Below are 24262 nucleotides of genomic sequence, written 5' to 3' on the forward strand. Positions count from 1 at the left end.
AGATAAATGAGCCTGGTCCAACTGCCTGAGGCTTTCTACTTACTTAATTAGCATTGGATTAGGCCCTGTATTTGTCATGCTGGATATTTTAATAGCTTTTGAGACTGAGACCAAGAATGTCAATCATGCAGTTTCGCTAGAGCATGGGTTCTCTCTCTCAAAAAAAAAAAAAAAAAATTTGGTCACCTCAGAGTGCAGTCACCAACTCTCACTGGTGGCCACACTAACACTTTTTCCTAAAGTACTTTAATTAACTTTAAGAAAAACAATTAAATATGCACAGATACACATCCAAATCATTGTAATTTATATTTGTAGGGTTTTTTGGCAGACTCAGTAATAAAACTAATGCTGCCTCCCCCTTTGGGAGTGATATTTGTATCTTTGTTAATATTACAGCACACTTAGTAGCTACTGGGAGGCTATGAAAGTTGATTTGATTTTTAACAAACATACAAGTATCACTTTTCACAGATAGCTAGTAAGTCTGGTGTGAAAAGTGATATGTGCATGTTTGCTGATATCACTTTTCTCAGCAAGCCCCAGGACTCATCAGGCCCTGGAGGGGGGGCCACAGGGGAAGGTGGCAGGAGTCAGAGGCAATGGTGGGATGGATGCAGGGTCGGGGAGCCAGTGGGGGCCCAGGGCAATAGGGGGGATGGATGTGGGGCTATGGGAAGCAGCAGGGATGATGGAGATGGGTGAGGAGTCCAGCTGTCACATGGTCAAAGCCAGAGCTGGTGGCTGGAGCCAGGGATCAGAGCCTGCTGCCACACAGCCAGAGCTGTGGGTCAGTGCCCGGGGACCAGTGCCTGCCACCGCACGGCCAGAGCCTGGAGCTGGGTGCCAAAGCCCAGGGCTGCGTGGCTGGAGCCAGGAGCCAGCACCTGCTGCTGCATGACTGGAGCCAGCACTTGCTGCTGAACAGCCAGAGGTTGGCACCCAGGGCCAGCTCTGCCACCACGTGGCCAGAGCTCGGGAACAGAGCTGTGGGTTGGCATCTGCTGCTGTGCAGCTGGGTCAGAAGATCAGCGCCAGGGGCTGGGGCCGCACAGCTGGAGCTGCAGGTCGGTGCCTGCCACTGCACGGCTGGAGCTTGGGACTGGATCCAGGGGGCAGCGTCTGCTGCCGCACAGCTGGAACCAGAGGCCGGAGGCTGAAGCCTCGCAGTTGGAGGCCAGGGCCATGTAGCCAGAGCCAGGGGTTCAGTACCCACTACCCTACAGTCGGAGCCCGGGGCTGTGGCTGCTGGAACCTGCCACCGAAACCTCCTCCTCCCCCCAAGATGGGTCAAGAACTCACCTTACTCCTGCCGCGTTGTGCCCCACCTCTCTCCAGAGGTGGTGCAGGGCACTGCACATCCAGGAGCAACAAGAAGGGAGTGGGAGGGTCTGATGCTTTGCTCCCCCACCCTCCCAATCACTGCCCAGGAGGCTGTCGTGACCACATGAAAACTTCCTGGTAGCCACATTTGAGAAACGTTGCACTAGAGTGCTTAAGAAAATTGGGTGAGCCTAAAAATTTCGTGTTCTTCCTGTAAAGCTCAAGTAGACTCAGCCAGCTGCAAGTGGTGTCTTTCACAGACTGATCTGATTCCAATTCTTCTTTTTCTTTGCTCAGCTTTCTTTGGTAACATAAATGCTACTAGTGGTTGACCTTCTGTTCTGTGGAATATACCTGTGCTAATTTTGTGGTTTTTGCATTGATACTGTGTGTGCTTAGCAACTTGAGAATAGTACAGACTGCTTGAGGTGACCTGTTGCACACCCTGTCATAAGTAGATAGGTAAGGGTTAATTTTCTTTTACCTGTAAAGGGTGAACAAAGGGGGAACCAAACACCTGACCAGAGGACCAATCAGAGACCTGGATTTTTTTTAAAGTCTGGGAGGGAACTGGAAAGTCGGGTCTTTTTTGTTTTCCCGATGTGAAGTAAAACAGAGCTTTTCTTTCCTAACTCCATCTTCTTTCTAATATTCTACTAACCATCTGTGAGTACAAAAGGAACAAAGTAATCGGCTGGATGTGCTTTTGATTTGTAAATTTACATGGGTGTGTGAAGTTGGATGGACTGTTTAATTGGGCTAATCTTTTAATCAGACTGTTTATTCCTATTTCTTATAAGCCATATTCCTGTATTGAGTTTCTTAGATGCAGTATTACTGTTCTGTATTTTCTTTCTTTTATATAAAGTTTCTTTAAAACTTGTGGAGTTTCTTTTCCTAGTGAGGCAAAGGGATAGAAAATTTCTGTACGAGGCATCTGTCTCCCTCACGGAAGACAGGAGGGGGAGAAAAGCATTACAATTCTGTGTTTGACTTTCCTATTGTCCCCAGGGCGGGAACAGGCTACGGGGGAAAGAGAGAAAGAATCAACTCTGGTTCTCTTTGTGTTGAGGTTTCTCTAGTTACTGCTACGGACAAGAGGGTGAATCTCCTGGTGTGTTAGCTGTGACAGGTTTGAATGTAAGCCTCGGGGAAGCTAGATTGCCTCTTCTGGTTTATATTCAAAGGGAACAGGACAGCATCGCACCGGCTAACCCAGGAAAGGGGGGGAAGCTGGGGGATGAGATAGAGGAGACCCAGGGGCTCTGGGTCTGGGAGAGGTCCCCCGAGGAAAGGTTTGGGGAACCCGAGGGGGCCGAAACCCTGCAAAACTTCGGCTGGTGGCAGCTCGATAAAATCCAAGCTGGGTATAAGCTTGGGGGAGGTTCACAGTAAGCACCCAGATTTTGTACACTAAAGTCCAGATTTGGGAAAAGTTTACCACACACCCATCTCCAGTGTGTAGTGTACACATAATTTCCCACTAAAGACAAAAATATGGGGTTACATCCTGATCCCATCTCAGTCAGTGGTGAAACTTCCCAATGGCTGCACCATTGCCAGCTTTCACCCATGATTACCTAACACATTGGGTGTCATTAGGTATAAATATAAAGTGGTATGTTAAAGAAAGGGTTTTGAAAGCTAGAAATGACATTTTGTAATTAAATGTTCATTTGAAATTACGCTGCTTACAAGTTTCAGAAATAAGCTTTAGCCTATTCCAGCACCTCGTAAGGTTGCTGTTTATTGCCATATGGATCAGTTCTAGTTTCTGGATATTTAATTCTTTTTCCAGATCTGTGATTGTCCTTACCAGCTGAAGTGCCACAGTGCTTACTTCAAAATTCAGAGACACCCAAGAAAAAAAGGATCTCTAGGGCACATTTGTGATAGGACAGCGTGCTGCCTTATTATGTGACCTTATAGAAAGTGATATGAGAAATCATCAAGTCTAGCCCCCTGCGCTGTGGCAGGACCAAATAAACCTAGACCACCTCTGATAGGTGTTTGTCTAATGTGTTCAGAAAAACCTCCAATGACAGCATATTCCAGAGTTTAACTACCCTAATAGTTAAAGTTTTCCCAAATATCCAATGTAAATCTCCTTACCTTCAGTGGACATGGAGAACAAGTGATCACAGTCCTCTTTATAGCAACCCTCAACATATTTGACGACTGATATCAGGTTCCTCCTCAGTTGTCTTTTCTCAAGACTAAACATGCCCAGTTTTTTAAACTTTTCCTCAGAGGTCAGGTTTTCTAAAGTGTTTTATCATTTTTTTGCTCTCCTCTGGACTTTCTCCAATTTGTCCACATCTTTCCTAAAGTGTGGTACCCACAGTTGGACGCAGTACTCCATCTGAGGTCTACCCAGTGCAGTGTTGAGCAGGACAATTACCTCCCATTTCTTACATATGGCACTCCTGTTAATACACCCTACAATGGATGTTGTGCAGGCGAATATTATAACAGGGTTCAAAAAAGAATTAGATAAGTTCATGGAGGATAGCTCCATCAGTGGCTATTAGTCAAGATGGTCAGGGACATAACCTCATGTTCTGGGTGTCCCTAAACTTCCAGCTGCCAGAAGCTGGGACTTGATGACAGAGGATCAATCACTTGATAAATTACCTTGTTCTTTTCATTCCCTCTAAAGCATCTGGCACTGGCCACTATCGGAAGACAGGACAATTGGTCTGACCCAATATGGCCATTCTTATGTTTGTATGAATAATATTAGCCTTTTTCACAGATGCATCATGTTGACTCATCAGTTTGTGATCCACTATAACCCGCACATCCTTTTCAGCAGTTCTACTGCCTAGCCAGTTATTTTCTGTTTTGTAGTTGTGGATTTGATTTTGTTTCCTTTCTAAGTGAAGTAATTTCATCTAGACTACATTTCCCTCATTTGGTTATGAAAATGTAATGCAAGACTATGTCAAAAGCCTTACTAAAATCAAGTTATAGCTGAATATCTACTGCTTCCCTCCTATCTATGAGGCCAGTATCTTAAAGAAAAAAAAGTAAGTTTTTTGGAGGGGCAACGAAGTAGATGAGGTACAAGATGTTCTGTATCCTTTTTCACACCACAACTCTGAATTACTTCTGCACATCACAATTCAAAATATTTTGTTTCAATAGCCATCCTAGATGAGGTCAGTTTTACCTAAACAAGGCTATGTTTTTGCATATAGTTGAGCTGTGGGGTTTTTTTTTATTGTTTTGTTTTTTGGCTCTGTTACTTTTAGCATATGACTGCTTGGGGTGCTTGCATGAGTTACACTAAGCATTCAAAAATATTATCACATCTATATAATTAAAAACTCATTTGAAAGTGTTTCTGCATTTACTAAATGTCAGGGGATATTAAGAAGCCTCTGAGTCATCTTGGATCATTGTTGACATTCTCGTACTTGCACTTGGAAGGCAGACTAACAGCTTTTCATTCTGTGTGCAACGTGTGTGTGTGTTTGCATTCCGTGGTGTGTGTATAGGACAGAACAGTTGGGAAAGTATTTATACTAGAGTCATCATGCCTTCCCTTTAGGAAAAAATAAGAGGTTACTGGTACACTTTGTACTTTATCCTGCAAGGTCCTGACTGCCCTCTCCTGTCATTTTAAGTGGGAGATATGGTGATTGGCACCTCTATGCTTAAAAACAGGTGAGCATTTTATAAGCCTTCAAGCAATTTAACGCAGTCTTTAAGGCTTATGATTCACCAAATACATAGAGTTTCAGTATATTTACTTCCAACAGGCACTGTAACAGGATTGGAACTTCATAGCCGTGGATGATTCCTTAGTTATCCCTGTTGCTTTAAATGTGAATGGCAGAATGGGAAAACATGACCATCGTTGTACTCTGGCAAGTTTTCACACATACGCAGGTTTGTTGCATACATACTTGCATGGACAGAAGTTACAGGCACAAGGAAAAAATATATAGTAGTAGAAGGCCAGTAAAATGTTGGTGTCAGTAGCCCATTGTCTTGCTCAAAGAGCATTTTGTTCTTTTAAAGACATTGTCAGCAACTTTGTAAAAATTATGTTTTTTTGTTTTAATTTTCACTGTTCATAATGCTCTATTAGAAGTCTGGAAACAAAATTTTCCGCTTTTGGATTCTGTCGTCCTCCTTTTGGCAAACTTTGATTGTCAGATGTCTTATTCAAAGAGGGTTGTTGTTCATGTCTGAGTAAAGTACGGACCAGCTGCCAGTGGAATTCATTTTAACAAAAGTCAGTCGTTCAGAATGTTAATTTTTAAGATGTGCTATCTAATCAAATTTCATAGTATGTAACTTTCCTTTGTAGTGCAAAGAGGTGCATGCTTCTGTTTTAACTGAGATTATGGGTTTTATGCTTGATCTAACTGTGAAGAAAATAAGTATACAATTTTTACCCCTGGACATACAGCATTGCAGCCTTTTAGCATACTACTGATCCTTGGGCAAGTTTCTGCCTTCATCCCTCCACATTTACATCCTAAAGATTTTCTTTGGATGAAAACTAGCCAAATAGTGTGTGTGAGGGAGACCTTCTCTTTTTAGGGGAAGTGTGGGGTTTCAGAGGGTCATCTTAGTTTTGGGTAACCCCTCCTAAAGCTCTTTAAACACAAAGCATAGCATTATAAGTGAGCGTCTCCTAATGTAGTGGTAGTGTTGGTCATTGTGCTACACATAAACAACTTGGGATGGATTGTGCCAAACCATGTGCTGATGTGCAAAAAGAGAGGACATGAGTGAGAAGGACAGAAAAAAGATTTCCCTGTTCCCCTTCCCTTATGACCCTGAACAGGGGCCAGGGAGAATACCAGTGCCTGGATTCCACATATATAAGAACAATGGGAGTCTAGCACAAATCACTATTGTAGCCTGCCAAAAAGGGAAGGGTGTCTGCTGGTTGGGCAGAAGGGAGTACAGGGCTGTGGTCCCAAGCTCATCCCCCCCTACCCTTTTTTTTGGACCATGTGAAATCTTGTATTCACATACTAGATATGGTACAGGCAGCTGCTGCAAGGTGAGCTTCTCCACCCAGCTCAGCCAGTTCCTTGACCTGCAAAATGCACTGTCTCTGCTGAAGTGATGTATACAGTCAGTCATCTAAACAGCTTGGTCCTGGACTTTTCCAAAGGGAAGTAGTGTTAATGTTTTAGTGTGTGTGACAGTATATTGGGAAATGTCTGAAATCACCAATCCCTCTTCAATTAGGATTTCAAGCACATTCATTTGGGAACTGTCCCACCTTATATTCTCATAAAATTAGTTCTTTTGGTCCCTTTGAACCAAAATAATTTGCTCAAATGTATTGACTCTGGAAGCATTCAGTCTAGCCTAACTAAAGCAACTATGTCATTCACAGTGCAGGTAAGGTAGCAGCTTTTAAAAGAAAACTCCATCCATGAATTTAGTTTAGGCCCTGGGCCTGAGAGATCAGAAGATAAGGACATCTCACAAAGAATATAAACTATATGTATTTGAAAACTTTTGATTACAGTTGTTCTTTCTAAACTTCCTGCTGGTTATGGCCAACTTTCAGAAACTGCTGGGAGCATTTGAGATACAAGGAGTGTGAGAGAGTGTTGTTTAGTTTGCTGTCGACGTGGCCTCCAGGAGATATCAGGCCCCAGGAAACACTTAAGTCCTGGGTGCCCCTTAGCTATATTGTTTTTCCTATCTCCTTCCGTGTGTATAGTGCCTTCCAAGTGAGGATCTCAGAACAGCTTACAAATGTGAATTGATTAAACCTCATGTGACATGGGGAAACTGAGGCCTGGAGCGGTTAGAAATGACTTGCCCAAGTTCACATAGTAAGAGTGTAATAGAGCCAGGAAAAATAATTCTTGAATCACCTGGTTCCCAGTCATGAGCTTTAACATAAGACAATATTTTATGTACACCTCTACCTTGATATAACACTGTCCTCAGGAGGCAAAAAATCTTAACGCATTATAGGTGAAACCATGTTATATCGAAGTTGCTTTGATCCACTGGAGTGTGCAGCCCTCCCGAGCACTACTTTACCGCATTATATCCAAATTCGTGTTATATCGGGTTGCGTTATATTGAGGTAGAGGTGTACCTTCTTCCTTTCTCCTCCAAACCTACGCACACGCAGAGGCCGGCATGCTCCCAGTGTTCTACCCCTGTGCTGAGATGACTGGTGGTATTCTTTGGATGTCTTTCAGTCTGTCCTGCAGTGCTGATGTTTAAATTTGCCAGCTGTAAATTCTCATTTGAAGATCACACAGTAGGTTCAATAACTAATGCTACTATTCAGGATGCAGGCAGGGCGCTTCTCAAGCATAGCCACCTGTCAGCTGATCCGATTAAAACAGTTTTTTTCTTTTCTCTAATGAGTTCTTTTAATAGTCTCCAGCTGTTCTGTTTCTACATTAACTCTCAAAATAAAGCTGTGTACTTGTCTCATATTTGTTTAACTGTTCAGCGAATGTGTATGCTCTTAACACAATTTTGTTCACTTAGATTTTCCCATTCTATATTAATCATTTGTAAAATCATAAAGGATCACTGTCAGATAACTAGCCCCCCAAATTAGGTTGTATTCTTTTTTTAAAAAAACAACTTTACAGAACATATTAACAGTAACCTTTTCTTGTCAGTGATATTTTTTAATGATTTTCCATTGCAGGGTTTGCAACCCAAACACTGTAGCATGATCCTATTGCATGAGAACCAGAAATGAATTCACTAATTTATTTTCAATGACCAAGCTGAGCAAATTGCAGATGATAAATAATAAATAACATAACAGTGAAAATTGGATCTTGAAAATATTGTGGGTTTCAGCAACGTAAGATGGTTTTGGTAACACAGGTGAAGAGATTTGGATTTGATCAATGATTTTTAATCTGACACTTTTTCTTTCATTTGCTATATCATTCTGTGTTGCAGTTCTTTTCTTTAAAGGACTATGTAGGGTAACCACAAAGTTTTGCTTCAGAATATAAGAATTAAGTCAGTTTTGTGGATGTTCAGCACTTTGTGATGGAGCATCTCAAACTATATTGCAAACGTTAAGAAATTGCATGAGAAATTTAGGACCCAGGAAGCACTGAAGTCCTGGGTGTTAGTACTCTCAAATGCCATTGAAGTCAATGGTACCACAGGTGCTCAACACCACTGACTATCAGGTCACTTACAGTAGGAACCAACATTAGGCACCCCAAGTCTGAAAATGTTGACCTTGATTTTTGCAGCTAGTTCAAGCAAGTTCTGTGCTCTCCTTACGGCTGAAAAGAATATAATGTTTAAGCTCTTTTTTATTATTTTTTCAAAATACTGTTGTGTCTAGTTTATGCATGTGTGGCCATACTTTCTCTTTCAGCTCACAGCCCAAAGACCAGGCTGTGTGCTGGGTATCTCTGCAGGAGAAGAAATTTTATAGTGGAAGACCGAAATGGAAAGGTCACCGAGTCTGGTGTTTGTAAGCCCTCATGGGTGTGGATGGCATTTGCCACAGTGACATTTCATCATCGTGTGTGATGGAATATTGCACAAGCAAAACAATGGGGATAAGGAAATATGTTTTCACCAGGAGTCCCTGTCACAAGCAGACCCATCACAAGCCAAATGCGAGGTACAGTATGTGCATGTGCACACATCTCCATATACTGCAGGGGAACGTCGCTTGTGCTCCCAGTAATCCTCCTTTACCCATACACCCTGTTGATCAGTGCCAACAAGACAGATGGAACTGACAGGACCATTCTCTTCCCCTTAGATTCGGACTCTAAAGGTGGGTAAGCTAGCAGGCGGGAGAGCTGAAGGCTACAGGCTCACTCTCTCTTTCCCGCTCTGCTCCCCACGAGGAAAGGTAGGGAAGCCAGTAGGGGGACAGCCCTTTTTGTAGGAGAAGGGAGGCACATGGAGCATCTTGGACACTATTTCTTCCATCAGGTGCTGGTGCTGCCTCACCTACTTGGCAGAAAGGTGAAGAGTTTGCTCAGGAACAGATTCTGTTTGACATTTGGTGATTGCTAAAACTGATGTGTTCAATGAGGGTTTCTTCAGTATTGCATTGCTTGAAAGAGGAAGGGAACATTCCTTTCCTGAATGAGATATTGGCTGTTTTCCTCATGAGGGGCACTACTTGCTCGGGACTTGCTTTCACAAGCCAGGAAGGGCATGAGTGGGATTTGCAAGTCTTGAAGACACCACTTTAGGATGTCCAGTACTACTTGATGAATGAATGTACTGAACTCCAAGAATGCAGGCAGGCTCTTGGTGGGTGGACATATGTGGAGTGGATCCAGTTTGTCTGCACTTCTTGCATCACGTTCTGATGCAAATGCACAAGCCGCTGTGATATTACACTTTCTCATCATTTATCAGTTGCTGGGATGATGTCAAAGCAGAACCTGTCTTCATTTCCCTCTCCTTCTCTTCCCCTCTCTCTAGGGTTGTGAGGTGTCCGGTTTTCGACCGGAACGCCCGGTGGAAAAGGGACCCTGGCGGCTCCGGTCGGTACTGCCAACCAGGCCGTTAGAAGTCTGGTCGGTGGCGCAGCTGGGGCCAGGGGCTAAGGAATGGCCTCTAGGAGACACTTTTATTTTGAAATACAAAGGTATTTGTTTCAATAAGTGAGTACCTTGGGTACTTCCATTTTCTTCTTAAAATATAATTGAACATTCTTCTCTTCAATTCCCCTTGCAGTGTTTTCTGCACTCTTGACAAAAGGATTTCTAGAGACAAGGTGGATGAGGTAGTATCTTTTATTGGGCCAACTTCTGTTGGTGAGAGAGACAAGCTTTTGAACTATACAGAGCTCTTCTTCAGGTCTGGATAAGGTATAAGAGCTAAATACAAGATTGCCTAGATAGAAGTTTAGCATAAGCAGTTTACACACATTCTAAGGGACTATTCAAGGTGAAGTGACCCTTTAACACCCTTGTAGTCATAGGACAAAAGGGGGGCTTGTTGGTTACAGATTGTTGTATTAAACCATAAATCGTGTCTTTATTAAGACTATGATTTTTATTGTCTAGCAAAGTTATGAATTTAAGCTCCCAGTCTCGTCTTTTGAAATTGCAGATTTCCTCTGAGGATGAGGACTGTTATTAAAGGGATTTCTGTTAGTACTGTGAAGCTAGCATGATATGGTAAAGGAAATGACATTAAATAGTTACCAAATCATGATGGCTTCTCATATTTAGCTGATAAACTGTTAATACTAGAAGAAAACCAGCATTCAGAGTATTGGAAACAAATCTGATGTTTTCCAGCTATGTATGTGATGTTAAGCACTTAGTTTAACAGATTGTAATAATGGAGAACAGAAATAATGGAGTTTAAGAGCTTTGCCTCCTTCAAACAATCAGACAAAATGGATAATTAAATATTATTTAGAATAGAATTTTTTTTGGAATCAAAATTTTGATTATTCTTAAAAGGAGCACATCAGACTCTTTGGGGGGTGGGGTGCGGGTGAGTAACAGGCATTTTAAATGACCTAACTGCATGTTTTTTAAATCGTGTGTGTGTGTGTGTGTGTGTATACAGTGGCAAACGTAGAAAGTTACAGTAATTAGCTTAGGGTATGTCTACACTACTGGATTATTCCAATTCCGGTATTTGGAAACAGATTGTATAAAGTCGAGTGCACGCGGCCACACTAAGCACATTAATTCAGTGGTGTGCGTCCATGTACCGAGGCTAGCGTCGATTTCTGGAGCGTTGCACTGTGGGTAGCTATCCCATAGCTATCCCATAGTTCCCGCAGTCTCCCCCGCCCATTGGAATTCTGGATTGAAGATCCAATGCAATGATGGTTTCAAAACCAGTGTCGCGGGTGATTCTGGTAAATCGTCGTATTCAGTCCTTCCTCCGTGAAAGCAACGTCAGACCAATCATTTGCGCCTTTCCTGGATTTGCCCTGGCAAGACGCCATAAGATTGGAGCCATGGAGCCCGTGTTGCTTTTCACTCTCACCGTAGTGGTACTGGATGCTACTGACAGAGGCGGTACGCATGCTACACAGCAGCATTCATTTGCCTTTGCAAGATAGCAGAGACAAGTTACAGCCTATTAATCTCTGCTGCTTTGGGAAATTGCGATGACGGTTTTACCAGTTCCTATTGTAACCATCTGCTTGCTATATGGGTGCTCCTGGCTGGCCTCACTGAGGTCGGGCAGGGGCACATGGACAAAATGAGAAGACTTCCCATGTCATTACCTCTTTATATTTTTGTCTAAAATAGAGTAGTCTGCCTAGAATATGGGGCAAGCCTACTAAAAGACCAGAAGGACAGCCGCTCTGGTCAGAGCCCCAGACATCCCGCAGAAATGATGAGCTGCATGGCCATTCCTAGGGGGGTCCCCTGGAACAGCCCCACCGTTCTTCCCTTCCTCCCCACCCTCCCGGGGCTACTGTGGCAGTTAATCCCCATTTGTGTGACGAAGTAAAAAGAATGCAGGAATAAGAAACACTGATTTTTTAGTGAGACTAAAATGAGGCGAGGCCAGCCCCAGGCTCTGATAGTAAGAGCCGGTTATGCCTTGTGTTATTGAAACGGAACCTCTGGATACTGAACCTGGGCCTTGTTGCTGCCCAAACAGAGGGGCCAGAAGGGTTACATTTTTGGGGTCGAGCCCCCACCCAGTACCGGGACACTACTACCATACCTCCTGGGCGCCTCTACGGAGGCAATACTTCCCTCTCGGCAAGCAGGGAGTTTGAGTGTAAGAAATCTTTTTAATCAGGAACAACAATGTGGCATCCGCATTGGAGAAACACCACAAACGAGTTATGAACACAAAACCATAAACCACCCCCCAAGTAATTTTGGCAATGTCTTTCCCCTTAGGGTCTTAATCAAGCACTCCAAAGTTCCAACACCCAAAAGTCTCTGGTCAAGTGCACCCAGAATTCAGAGTCTATCTGTAGAGGTCTCCCAGCCTGGGTGACAAGGGGCACCTTACGTGGGTCCAGGGCCAACTGCCTGCCTCCGTGGGTTCTGCTTCCGCCTTCCCACGAAATGTCCGCCTTACCAGCCCGCTCCACCTGCCTCCTCCGGCGTCTCCAAACTGCTCCGCTCCACAAGCTCTCGTGAGCCGCTCCAGTTGTCCGCAGCAAACTGCTCGACTCCGCTCGCTCGTGAGCTGCTCCAAACGCCCCACAGCTACTGCCGCTCTGACAGCCGCTCCCACTCAACCAAGCTGTCCTGTGTTGCTCCAGCATCCCTCCATAAACGCTCCACTCTGCCAGTCGGTCTGTTCCACAGTATAGCTCGGCTCCTCATAGTTAAGGCCACAGTACTCAGTGCTCCCAGCTCAGTAATTTCAGATCTTTTGTGATTTCAGCTCTTAGTGATCTACACATAGTAGGGGAGCCCATGCTAGTGCACCATAGCCCAGGGTGAGTTCAACTTAGCAACCTGTTATCTAGAGTCTTAAGGGAATAAAAAATCAACTCTGACATTCCACAGTGGAGGAGAGGAGGGGGTGCAACCTGGTGCTTCTGCTCCACAAGGGAGCCTGCACACCAGGCAGCACAATACCTGTCCCCAACCTCTCTCTATTTACAGGTTTTGGAACCCATGTCCTTGTCAGCAAATACCACCCAACTGAGGTTTGAGTCATTTCTGTCACAAAGCAGTCCACACGCTCGCAGTCTGGGATGGGGTAGGCGTGCCTATGCAAATATTTGAGATTTCGCATTCCAGACATTCTTTCCACACTTCCCATACTTCACCACCAGATGTCAGGGTACAGCTCATCCTGACTCTGCTTACACTTATAAGATAATATATTGTACTTGACTGCTTTTTGGGCGGGGGAAAAAAGTTTGGTGACCTCGAGGCTGTTGCTATGTGGGTTTTGTTTGGTTTGTTTTTAAAAACAACTTACAACTAGAAATGTTTAGTGAGCTGCGTAAAAGAGTACAGCTATTTAGTTTGACTTTTCAGTGAAGCCACATTAGCATTTCCCTAGCAAACGTTGTCCTTGTTAGGAAGGGCCCAGAATGGTGTCACTGATCTTTATAGACAAACCCTAACTGTGTATTTAAACCAATTGAAATCAGAATTGTTTTGTTGCTAATATGACTCTTGCGGTGGGGAGGATTGCAGAGGGTCATTCCTCTCCTTGTTGAAATTTTTGGAACCCCTTACTGCCAACATATTGCATGAATTCAGATTGTGGGGATAAAAAATGACTTTTATCAGTAATTTGTAAAATAAACTGAATTTCTATCAAACCCTGTAGGGCTTGATAAGCTTTAAAAACAACCAAAGCTTGTTTTTTTAGTCCATTATCCTTTTTTCCAGTTTATGGATTGCTTTTCTGTTTGGTGCCACTGTGCACTGCCAGCAAAGTGAAGTAAACTAGTATCCTATTCTCTGAAAACATTGTGTTTTACAGAACCTTTCAAAGGATTTTAATCAAAATCCCAAGACCCTTTAGTTAAGAGAATCACTCTAATCTGTGAGCTGCTGCTAACTCTGCTGTTTCTTACAAAGTATTCTTAAAAAAGCAAGTATGGCTTGTGTGAATTAAATTTTAGCAGGTATCCTATATTTCTGACATTTTCACAGAGGCATTCAACTTAAATACTGCATAAGTATTTTTAAGTACCATTATACTGGAACATTATATGCATGTTTAAACATGCATGTTTGGCCCATTATCTTTATCTTTGACCAGCATTGTCATTACAGACAGGGCCATCCTTAGGATTTATGGTGCCCTAGGTGGGATTATTAAACTGGTGCCCCTGTGCCTGTCTTGCTCTTCGCAACACAAACATAAGCTTGCAGTACTGGAAAACTTGCCACATGCATGTTATTAAAACCAGTTTAACTTAATTAAGCACACTGTAATGCTGATGAACTAGCACTAAAAAGAAGCACTATAGAAAAATTCTGATTTGACAGAATGATGCAAATAATATTTTTTAAATTTGTCAACATTTTATTGGAAATTTATATGAAGAGGTATTGAAACAAGGATTAGTTTTTAATTAAAAGCAATCTTTCTGGCTTTTTTGGCCAGTAAGAATGTCATCGTATGACAAAGACAAAGTGATGGCTTGTTTGGTTGCAAGAATAGCAAGACGAGTCAAGTATTCCTGACTCGTAGAGCAGAGATAGTTTTTAACGAGCTTTAGTTTTGAGAAACTCCGTTCTCCTGATGCTACTGTTACAGGAATTGTCAGTAGAATATGAGTGGCAATGTACGCATTAGGATATATGTTAACAAATTTTCTGGTATGAATAAACTGTACAAAGTCCATCATCGATTTTGCATGTGGCAACAACTCAATTCTTCGTACAGTTCAAGTCCATTTAAATCAAAATGATCACCATGCTTCAGGAGGCTCTCTAGGTCAGGGGTCCCCAACGCGGTGCCCGCGGGCGCCTTGGTGCCCACAGAAGTCTCTCAATGCACCTGCGTACTGGCTGGAGGATGAGCATCCGCTGAAATGCTGCCGAAATTTGGCGGCATTTTGGCACCGACGCCTCTGGATGACACTGCTTGCCGCCAACAAGCAGAGTCATCCAGAGGCGTCGCCGTCGAAATGCCATCAAATTTTGGCAGCATTTTGGCGGATGCTCATCCGCCACCATGGTCCTTCATCTGGCACCTGTGAGACGAAAAATGTTGGGGACCACTGCTGTAGGTTCTTGCACTTTGTCATTAATTGCTCTGGTTTTCCTATTTCATTGAACTTAGTCCCGCTCAGCCCACTGCCAGCTGAGTGAATGGAACCCCAGGCCGACAGCAGGTTGAGTGGCTCAGCTGGGGTCTTAGCCGTCGGCCTGCTCAGCCTGCTGCCAACCTGGGGTTTCTTGGGGGTCCCCAGCCAAGCAGCAGGTGCTGAGTGGGGCTGGCAGCCGGGACCCCGGGTGGCAATGGGGCAGCAGCCGGAACCCCAGAGCAGTGGCGGACTGAGCCGCTCAGTCCACCGCTGCATGCCATCAAAAATCATCTCATGTGCCACCTTTGGCATGTGTGCTGTAGGTTGCCGACCCCTGCTCTGTACACTAGGAAGGAGATGAGCATATTACAGTTGTTGGAGGGCTCTATTTAGCAGGAACAGGGCTATAGGAAAGTCAGTCAACACTTTTTGTTTCTCTCATGAAAACTGGCCCACTCCCTTCCTCATACCAAACTTGTCACATATAATTGTCAACAACTTAATTTTCTGTTTTTGACTAAGATATTGATTTAAAAAAAATTGAAATTGAATTCAGGATTGTTAGCAAGCATTTTTGGCACACAAATTTGTCAATGACTAATCAAAATGGCAACACAGTACTGCTTTCATGCTTGGTTCACCCCCCTCCCCAGCCTGCTGGTCCAACAGCTGCAGTAGAGGAGGAGATAGGTGGAAAACTGCAGGACCCCAAAATCCACCTCTTGGAGTGCAGAGTGGCAACGAGCAGCAGCAAACCCTCAGGTCTGATCACACACCAATGCGCACCACCGCCAGCCCAACAGGACCATGGTGAAGTTAGCACAGTATCCGATCTCAGGGACGGGGCACTCATGGAGCCACAGCAGCTCATCCTGCCCTGTGCAGCTCCCCCCGGATGAGATGGATCACTGCCAGTCCGGGGAGAGACGCACTCCCCAGTTAGGGTGACCAGATCCAGATGTCCTGATTTTATAGGGCCAATCCCGATATTTGGGCTTTGTCTTATATAGGCACCAATTACCCCCCACCTAGGGTGACCAGACAGCAAGTGTGAAAAATCAGGACAGGAGGTGGGGGGGAATAGGAGGTCTATATAAGAAAAAGACCCCAAAATTGTCCCTATAAAAGTGAGACATCTGCTCACCTACCCCAACCGCCTGTCCTGATTTTTCACACATGCTATCTGGCTATCCTCAGCCCAGCTGTGAGTGACCATTCCAATCCTGGCTGCCTGCGAGGAAGTGAGTTACTTTCACTGTCATTCCTCAGCAGGTAGGCAGCCAGCCTCGCCCCCACCCTCCCCCAGCACCTCACTCAACCCAGCCCTGACAGCCCTCATGCCGGGGGAAAGAGTCACACTCACAGGTGAGTTCCTTCCCCCACCCTTTCCCAGAGACCCCAGCAGCCAATCCCCTCCCTCAGACTGTGCTGCATTCGGCTCTCTCTAGTCCTGCTCTTACATTCTCCACTGCTTCCCATCTGTCTGGGCAGAGTGGTGCCCCCAGACCTAGTGATGCCCTAGGCGCTGCCTGTTCTGCCTATGGCTAAGGACGGCCCTGATTACACATTATTTCTCTCCGGTGTCCTTTTACTTTGTGTGTGGATTCTTCCTGCAGATTTCCTGCAAAATGGTTTCCATTATAACTACCTGGTCTTCTCTGAGTATTGATTCCTCTATGTATAACACTGTGAGGAGTGTGCATGCGCCTGGATTTGGAGAATTCTTGCAAGCAGTGGCCATTGGTCTGCACATTCACCCTAGTCTTCCTTGTGCTTTCAATTGAAGGCATAAAGGAAGGAACAAACTGTTCAACTCTCCAGTTCCTTCTTACCACTGTATGGCCTGGGTTGGAACCTCCAGTGTCTGGAGCTTTCCTTTGATTTCTTCAATCTGTAAATATTTCAGTTTGCCTCAGTTCCTTTTGTGTATAGTTCTTTATAGTTAGTAAGTTGTTGGTAGGGTTTTTTTTAATACTTGTATAACTTTTAGCAGAATTTCCTAGGTAGATAGATTCCCCACCGTTGGAACCCTCCACCCCGTGCCTTGTTATGGGTATTAGACTATACCCAGAACTCTCGACTTCAAAAACTGTGTATCTTGCCCCCATTCCTTCTCAGTCAGTGGTGACCACCAGCGGTGTTTATTCTGTCTCGGGGAGCTGTTACATATTACAGATAGGTGTAATGTCTGCTGGTCTTTCCCTAGGTGTACCCATGAGGTACGGAAATTCTGGCTTAGAAAACACCTCATGGGGAATTCAGTCGGACGCAGGCTCATGGACTCCCCTGTACGTCTTCCTAACCTATTAATTCAACCCCTGAAGATTTAGAATGTATTAAGTCCCAGTGGCGTGACTCTAAAACCCATCAATCCAGTACTAAGCCGGTACTGGACCGATATACACTGCCCCATGCTTTCTGCTAGATAAGCAGTCCACCATTCTTCTCTCAGGGAACATTCCTGACCCCATGGAAGAGGAGAAATACAAACTGGTTCTGCCAGTACTGACAAGATTGTCTTCATCTCCCAGTGAAACAACCACACTGGCCCTTCATCCCCTCTGGACAGCCATAAACAGTTCCATAGAACTGGAAAGGACCTTGAGAGGCAGGACTAAGTATTATCGAGACCATCCCTGACAGGTGTTTGTCTAACCTGCTCTTAGAAATCTTAATTGATGGAGATTCCACAATCTCCCTAGGCAATTTATTCCAGGGCTTCATTACCCTGACAGTTAGAAAGTTTTTCCTAATGTCCAACCAAAACTGGCCTTGCTGTAGTTTAAGCCCATTGCTTCTTGTCATATCCTCAGAGGTTAAAGAGAACATTTTTTCTTCTCTCTCCTTGTAACATCCTTTTATATACTTAAAAACTGTTATGTCCACCCTCAGTCTTTCTTCTCTAGACTAAAAAACCCCAATTTTTTCAATCTTCCCTCATAGGTCATGTTTTCTAGCCCTTTAATCATTTTTGTTTCTCTTCTCTGGACTTTCTCTAACTTGTCCACATCTTTCCTGCAATGTGGAGTCTAGTTCTGTATCCTTACTTGACATTTGCAGAGTAGCTACATGGAGTGGAGTTCCATCCACACACGTGCAAGACATTATGCTCTGGTGCAGAACTCTCCTGGTGACCCATCGTCTGGGACTGCCATTCTCCAAATGGCTCTGGATCATTACATTCTCCTCTTGAGTACAACTTGTCAGCCACCTACAGTGGAATACACATAGGGACCACCACTTGAAGAAGCAGAAATTACTTACCTTACAGTAACTAGAGGTTTTTTGAGATGTGTGGTCCTCGTATCTGTAGTCCACTATCTACCCTCTTTCCCCTCTGCTTCAGATCTTCACTGGATTCACAGTAGAAAAGGAACTGGAGTGGTAGCCTGTCTACAGTGCCCATTATGCCTTTGATTTAAAGCACAAGACGCAAAGGCGCATGAGTGGACCAAGGGACACTGCTTGCAAGAATTCTCCAACTCTGGGCACATGGAGCTCATGCACACATCCCTCACTGGAATACAAACAGGGACCACACATTTTGAAGACCATATAGTTACTATAAGGTAAGTAACTTTCTCTTGTCACACACTTATAACTTTAGGTTGGGGCAGAAGGGGAATTTGAAACTTTTTAATTTAGTACTCCGAATATATTCAAGACTGCCCTGTCTTTAGCTTATCCCATTGCTCAGCTACCTTGCTCCATCTTCCTTCCTGAACCTCTAAGAAACCATCCCTAGTTTTACTATCCACCCTTTGCATTCCAGTATCTAATGGTTGTAACTTAGTCACTATTTAACCCCCAGAGCTGCTATTTATACTTGAGCCCAGTCTAGGAGGTCACCCTGCAATGCTAAAGAAAATGTATTGGAGCCTGCCCACAGTAAATAAAATAATTATCTTACTGTCTGTGACCAATGTGTTTTCTTTAAATGTGACAAGTTACAACTCTATGAAATCCATTTGGATATTGTAAGCTGTGCACTTCAGTTGGATGCCAAAGTGTGTGAAATGTGAATGAAGCCTAGAGTTCAGCAGAGACGTTGCCAGACTTTACTTAGCTCCGTGATGGAATCCTCCATATTAGGGAGGATGCAGCGGTTATTAAAGTTTGGGGAAGGAGGAAAGACAGAACTAGATGACTGGAGGGTCAGGAGAAAGAAGTTTAGTTTGGAGAAGAGAAAATAGAAACAAATTATGAGAGGCATGACAAGAGAAGGAACGTAGCCTCAACTGAAAATTTTTAGCAGAAACCTGAATCTGTATATATTGAAGTCCAGACTCTCAATGACATGGTCAAAGTATAGTTCATTTGTCCAGGTCTTGAAAAAACAAAAATGTTAAGAGGGTTGGTGAAGAAAGGGAATAAAAGATGTTGGCCTGAGTCTTCATTCAGTGAGACTGAAAACAGCTTCCATTACCTTACGAGGAGCATCTGGTGTAACAATAAAAACCTGTGTTGAACTCTGCTCCAATAGAAATATAGTTCTCCGCCCTGCATGCTCCCATGAGAGACAATACAGGGCCAAGGCCATCAAAGTCCGTACACTCTCTCTTCGCTGAAGACCAGCTCTAGTCCCTAATTTAAGACATCCTGAGAAACCCCCTCTTCTCCAAACACAAACACACAATTTCCCACACTTTAAAATAACAAATTAGCCACACAATGAGTAGCTCCGTCTTTGAGATGCCCCCCTTTCCCCATGCACTGCTTTTGTAGATCACTGGCTGCCTCTCCAGGTCCAGGTATAGAAAATCAGAAAGTGCTCCTTAGTTTTCTCTGCTTGTTGGACAAACCCTCGTTCCCTGTTAGGGAGCTTTCTCCTTTCTGAATTAAGATTGTATAAATTTAAGACTGGAAGTCTGTTTGTGAAAAAGTATTTAAATTTTGAGTGTTAATGGCACAGAGGATAGGAGAAGGGTGATAAAATACCAGGCCTTTTAATTTACCTTTTAAAAAAAACAAACACTATTTTGAATGGCTGAAAGAATACCAACACAGAAAGGGAATGCTTAGTATGATCATAAAAATGAGCCATGGCTAAGAAATTAGAGCCCTGCCTTTGCTAGCACACAACAGAACCAGTAAATCTGAGTAGGGAAACATTTTCCCCACAAACTTAAGCAGACGTGTTCTAGGCTGTCTCTGTGTAGCGCTGTTTGCTTTAATGTGATCCTGTGAACAGGAACCTGCATTATTATTATTATTTTTGCAAACAGACACTTTCATGGACTCCAAAGGCTAGAGGTTTTAATGGGCAGTTGGACTTGGATGACTGTGTGTTCTTTCTGACCAGTTTGGCCCCTTTTTACAAGTAATTGGTGTGCTTTCATGACATGTCATGTAGTCTAAAAATCAGATTTTTCATGTTGGAATGAAGAATATTGATGGAAGAACTTTTGTAAAAAGGCATTTTTCCTGTAACGCAGCTTTTTGCATAAAAGAAGATATCAAAAAAGTCATCTATAGCATTGAATGGTCCCCTCAATATAAGTGTTCCAGTGAGGTGTCCAGTGTCCTTAACTCCCATTCATTTCAGGAGGAGGTGAATGTACCCATAAACTCTCAAAATCAGATCCTGTATATGCTAATATGGGGAAATTTACCACAACTGGGAACATCAAAAGACAAGCTATTAGTTATTGTTAATGGGGTGATGGTGGGAAAAGTTGCTCACCACAGGTGCTTTGAGAGGAATAAATTCAGGCAGCTGAGAAAATCAGTAGTTGACTTGAAATGCATAGCCTAAAGCATCGTAGTGCCATTATGAAAAGGGAAATTATCTTGGACATAAAACTCTGCATTTAGGGAACATTGATGGTGTTAGGAGGTCACCAACCGCTATTCAGAAAAGTGTACTTGTCCTGAGTTCTCTAGCCATCTCATGAATAATATATTTTATTTGAATTAAAAACAAAATGTTTTTTAATAAATCAGAGTGACAGTGTTGAAAAAAACAAGCTGAATGGAGGAACAGATTGTAACTGTCAGGATGTAGGGATGCAAAGCGTGTGTGTGTAGTGGAGGGGGCAGGAGGGTTGCTAGAGGTACCTTTATTTTCTTCATCATCATTTGTTCCCCTACATGAAGAGTGAGAAATGGTCTTGGTGTCTGCCATTTGCCTGTCATCCTGGCCAATGTAGTGCATGTTTGTCTCACTCCCAGGTAAGAAAGATGAAAGGCAGGAGAGAGATGAATTGCTGCAAATCCTTGACTTTTTGCAAAGTGCTACTTACAGTCAATTCTAAAATAAGAGTTTTTGAACTCAGCTCAGCTAGAAAATGAGTTATTCCTTGACACGGACAACCGACCAGATCACCATGCTCGGGGGAAGTGGGGAGTACCGTGGCGCAGCAAGGCCCAGGCCTGATGAGTCAGGGGCAGGGCCATGGCCCAGTGAGTCTGGAGGAAGCAGTGTGCAAGAGAAAGTGGGGCCCCAGCAAGACCCTGGGATACAGATATCTTGGACAGGCAAGTCAACAAAGAGGGTTTTGTTTGGGAGCTAGTGATTCCTCAGGCAGGAAGGAGAAGCAAAGAAACCACAGCAGAGCGTGGGGGAGAAAAGAGAGAGGTGCATGGAGACAGCAGAGAAGGGGCCACCCTGTGCTATGAGAGTGAGGGAAGGAGTGGAGTGTGATGAAGTCAAGGGGAGCCTGGGCTGGGGGCAAAGATGCTGCCTCTTTACACACATCAGTGCCACCCATCGAGCTGAAACATGAGCCCAGAAGAGGCCCAAGGCGGTGGCAGCAGCAAGGCAAAGGGGAAGCGAGAGTCCCAGGCAGCAGTGCTCCGCAGTGCAAAGCAGTGCCCAGCTGATGGGTGCATACAGCTGCAGTATTCAATTCCCCCAAGATGGACTCTGTACTTTTCCTCCAGGCTGGTGATCTGTTCCTGCCAGCACCATCAGGATTTGGGCTCTCCCAGCCTCCACAGTGAGTGCCCCGGTGGAAGGGGACTGTGGCCCCATAAAGCTCTGGGGTACGGTATGCTGCATTGCAGAAGCCTCTCCCCCATTCAGTGTATCTATGGGTTATTAGGGGGCATGGTTCTGTCAGTGCTCTCTATCTCCATTCAGCATCTCACCCATGGTCAAGCTGTGGATGGGATCGAGCTGGCTGCCCAGGCTTGGGGGGACGATGGTGCACTGAGGGCGCCAAAATGCAAGTTTGCCCATGGCACCCTTTTCCTTAAGGCCAGCCCTGGATGCCGATGAATTATGGACAGAGGAGGAGTTCCAGGCTGTTTTTAAATCAGTTTATGTCATTCACCTGTCTTAAATGGAAGCCTAGCTTTATCTGTCAGGAGAAGCTGTAAATTTTGGACAGCAGTTGAAAAGCTGGGTCCTACACGAATTGCTGTCAAGTAGAGGAAAATTTCCACTAAAGTAACTGGCAAGGTTGGTTAGTTATTTTATTTGTTGGGTATTTTCCTGTTAGGGTTAGGATTCCTAACTTCTGGTAAGAGCAGATGCTGTCTGTCAAATAAATGCCAAGGATCCATAGCTGAACATTTTTGAAAGCTCTAGATCGGGGATCGGCAACCTTTGGGAAACGGTGTGCCAAGTCTTCATTAATTTAAGGTTTTGTATGCCAGTAAAGGGTTTCACGTGCCAGATCGGAAGCGTGGGCAGCAGATGGAATCCCAGACCGGCAGCAGGCTGAGCTGTTCATCCTGGCCGCCGGGCCCGCTCAGCCCGCTGCTGGCCCAGGTTCCGTCCATCCAGGCCAGCAGCTGGCTGAGCAGGGCTGGCGACCGGCACCCCAGACCAGCAGTGGGCTCAGCAGCTCATCCTGCTGCTGGTTTGGGGTTCTGTAATCCAGGCCGGCAGCGGTGTTGGTGGCCGGGACCCCAGCTGGCAGCAGTGTGCCACTAAAAATCAGCCTACGTGCCACAGGTTGCCGACCCCTGCTCTAGATAATGGACTTCCAGGGCTTCAGGAAAAGCTGCCTACTGGTCAATGAACTACTGAAACAGGGTATAGTTAGGTTACCTTGAACATAACTTTGTCCAGTCATTCAAGGAAAGCCAACCACTAATCATAACTACGTGTGTGACAAATCATTTCCTTTTCCCCAGGGAAAAATCCACCCACCAGTAGCAAATAAGAATCTTTCTGTGATGAATATGATTGTGAAGTCCATCAATTTCTTCAGAATTTAGCTTTTTTTTAAAACAAAAAACAAAAAAAAAAAGCATCTGGACATGAAAGGTTGCAGAACAAAAAATCTTCAGAATGTACTCCAATTAGTGGTATCTTTGTGTCTTCAGACAAAGCAGATCCAATACTTTGCTGCTTTGTCAGGGCAACCAATAGAGACGCCACTAGTATATTTCACTGTACATATGTTTTTATAAGAAGATTTAGGAAGCAAATTTCTCACCATTCTTTCAAGGAATAATAGTTTAGTGGAAAAGTGAATATTAACCATATAAAGGAGGGGACAGTGACTTCACAGTGTAGCCCAAAGAGGCACCTGTTATCTTCAGGAAAAAAATCTTTATTGTATTCTTAAGCCCAGGGGTATATATAGTAAAATCCTCATTAAACAAAATTCACAACCCTGCAGACTCTGCAAAGTTTTGTATCTGTATACTGCCTATTATAGCTTAGATATAGTGCTCTCCTGGAGGCAATGGCAAAACTCCTACTGATATAAATGGGAGCTGGACTGCACCCAACATCCTATAAAAAGTGACTGAAAGGATTCAGTGGTATCAGTTACATTGTCCATCAATGAAGAGAATCAGCTTCCACGCACACTCAGTCACAATCAAGCACCTTAATTTTTCTCCCTCCTCATCCTTATGTTGCTGTATAGGAAAATCTCTCTCTCTCTCTCTCTCAAGCTGCTAGGATTTTTTTTGGGGGTGGGAAGGGAAGAGGAGGGGGAGTTCCCACTACTTTCCATCCCCAACTTTCTGGTTGCAGCATTTGGGGGTGGTTTTTGCTACTCACCCCCTTCCCCAGCCTCCTTGGCTTATGTGAAAGCAGTGTGGTAGGTAACACTGGTCTACAATTTTTGAGAAATCGTCTGCTTCAGAGATAAAATGTGTTATTTATTATGTATTTTGATGTGCTGAATTCAAATATGACAATTAAAACAACTGATTGGCTACTGTTTTAAGATATTTAAGTTTTTACATTTTATGTCTATGTATATTGTGTAGATAGTAGAGTTTTAATCATAAATTGTAAACCTAGGTCTTTTCATGTGTTTATGGTTGCTTTACATCATAATATTTCACCTGTCCTGTTTATGTAACACTTTAAAA

General features: G+C 44.0%; 1 protein-coding gene across 1 annotated transcript in view; it reads left to right on the top strand.

Moving 5' to 3' along the window:
• The window catches only part of UST (uronyl 2-sulfotransferase), a 294956-nt gene that overhangs the window by 178521 nt on the left and 92173 nt on the right, over nucleotides 1–24262 (top strand). The window lies entirely within an intron of this gene.

Source organism: Chelonoidis abingdonii, chromosome 3 (assembly GCF_003597395.2).
Source record: "Chelonoidis abingdonii isolate Lonesome George chromosome 3, CheloAbing_2.0, whole genome shotgun sequence".
NCBI lineage: Eukaryota > Metazoa > Chordata > Testudines > Testudinidae > Chelonoidis > Chelonoidis abingdonii.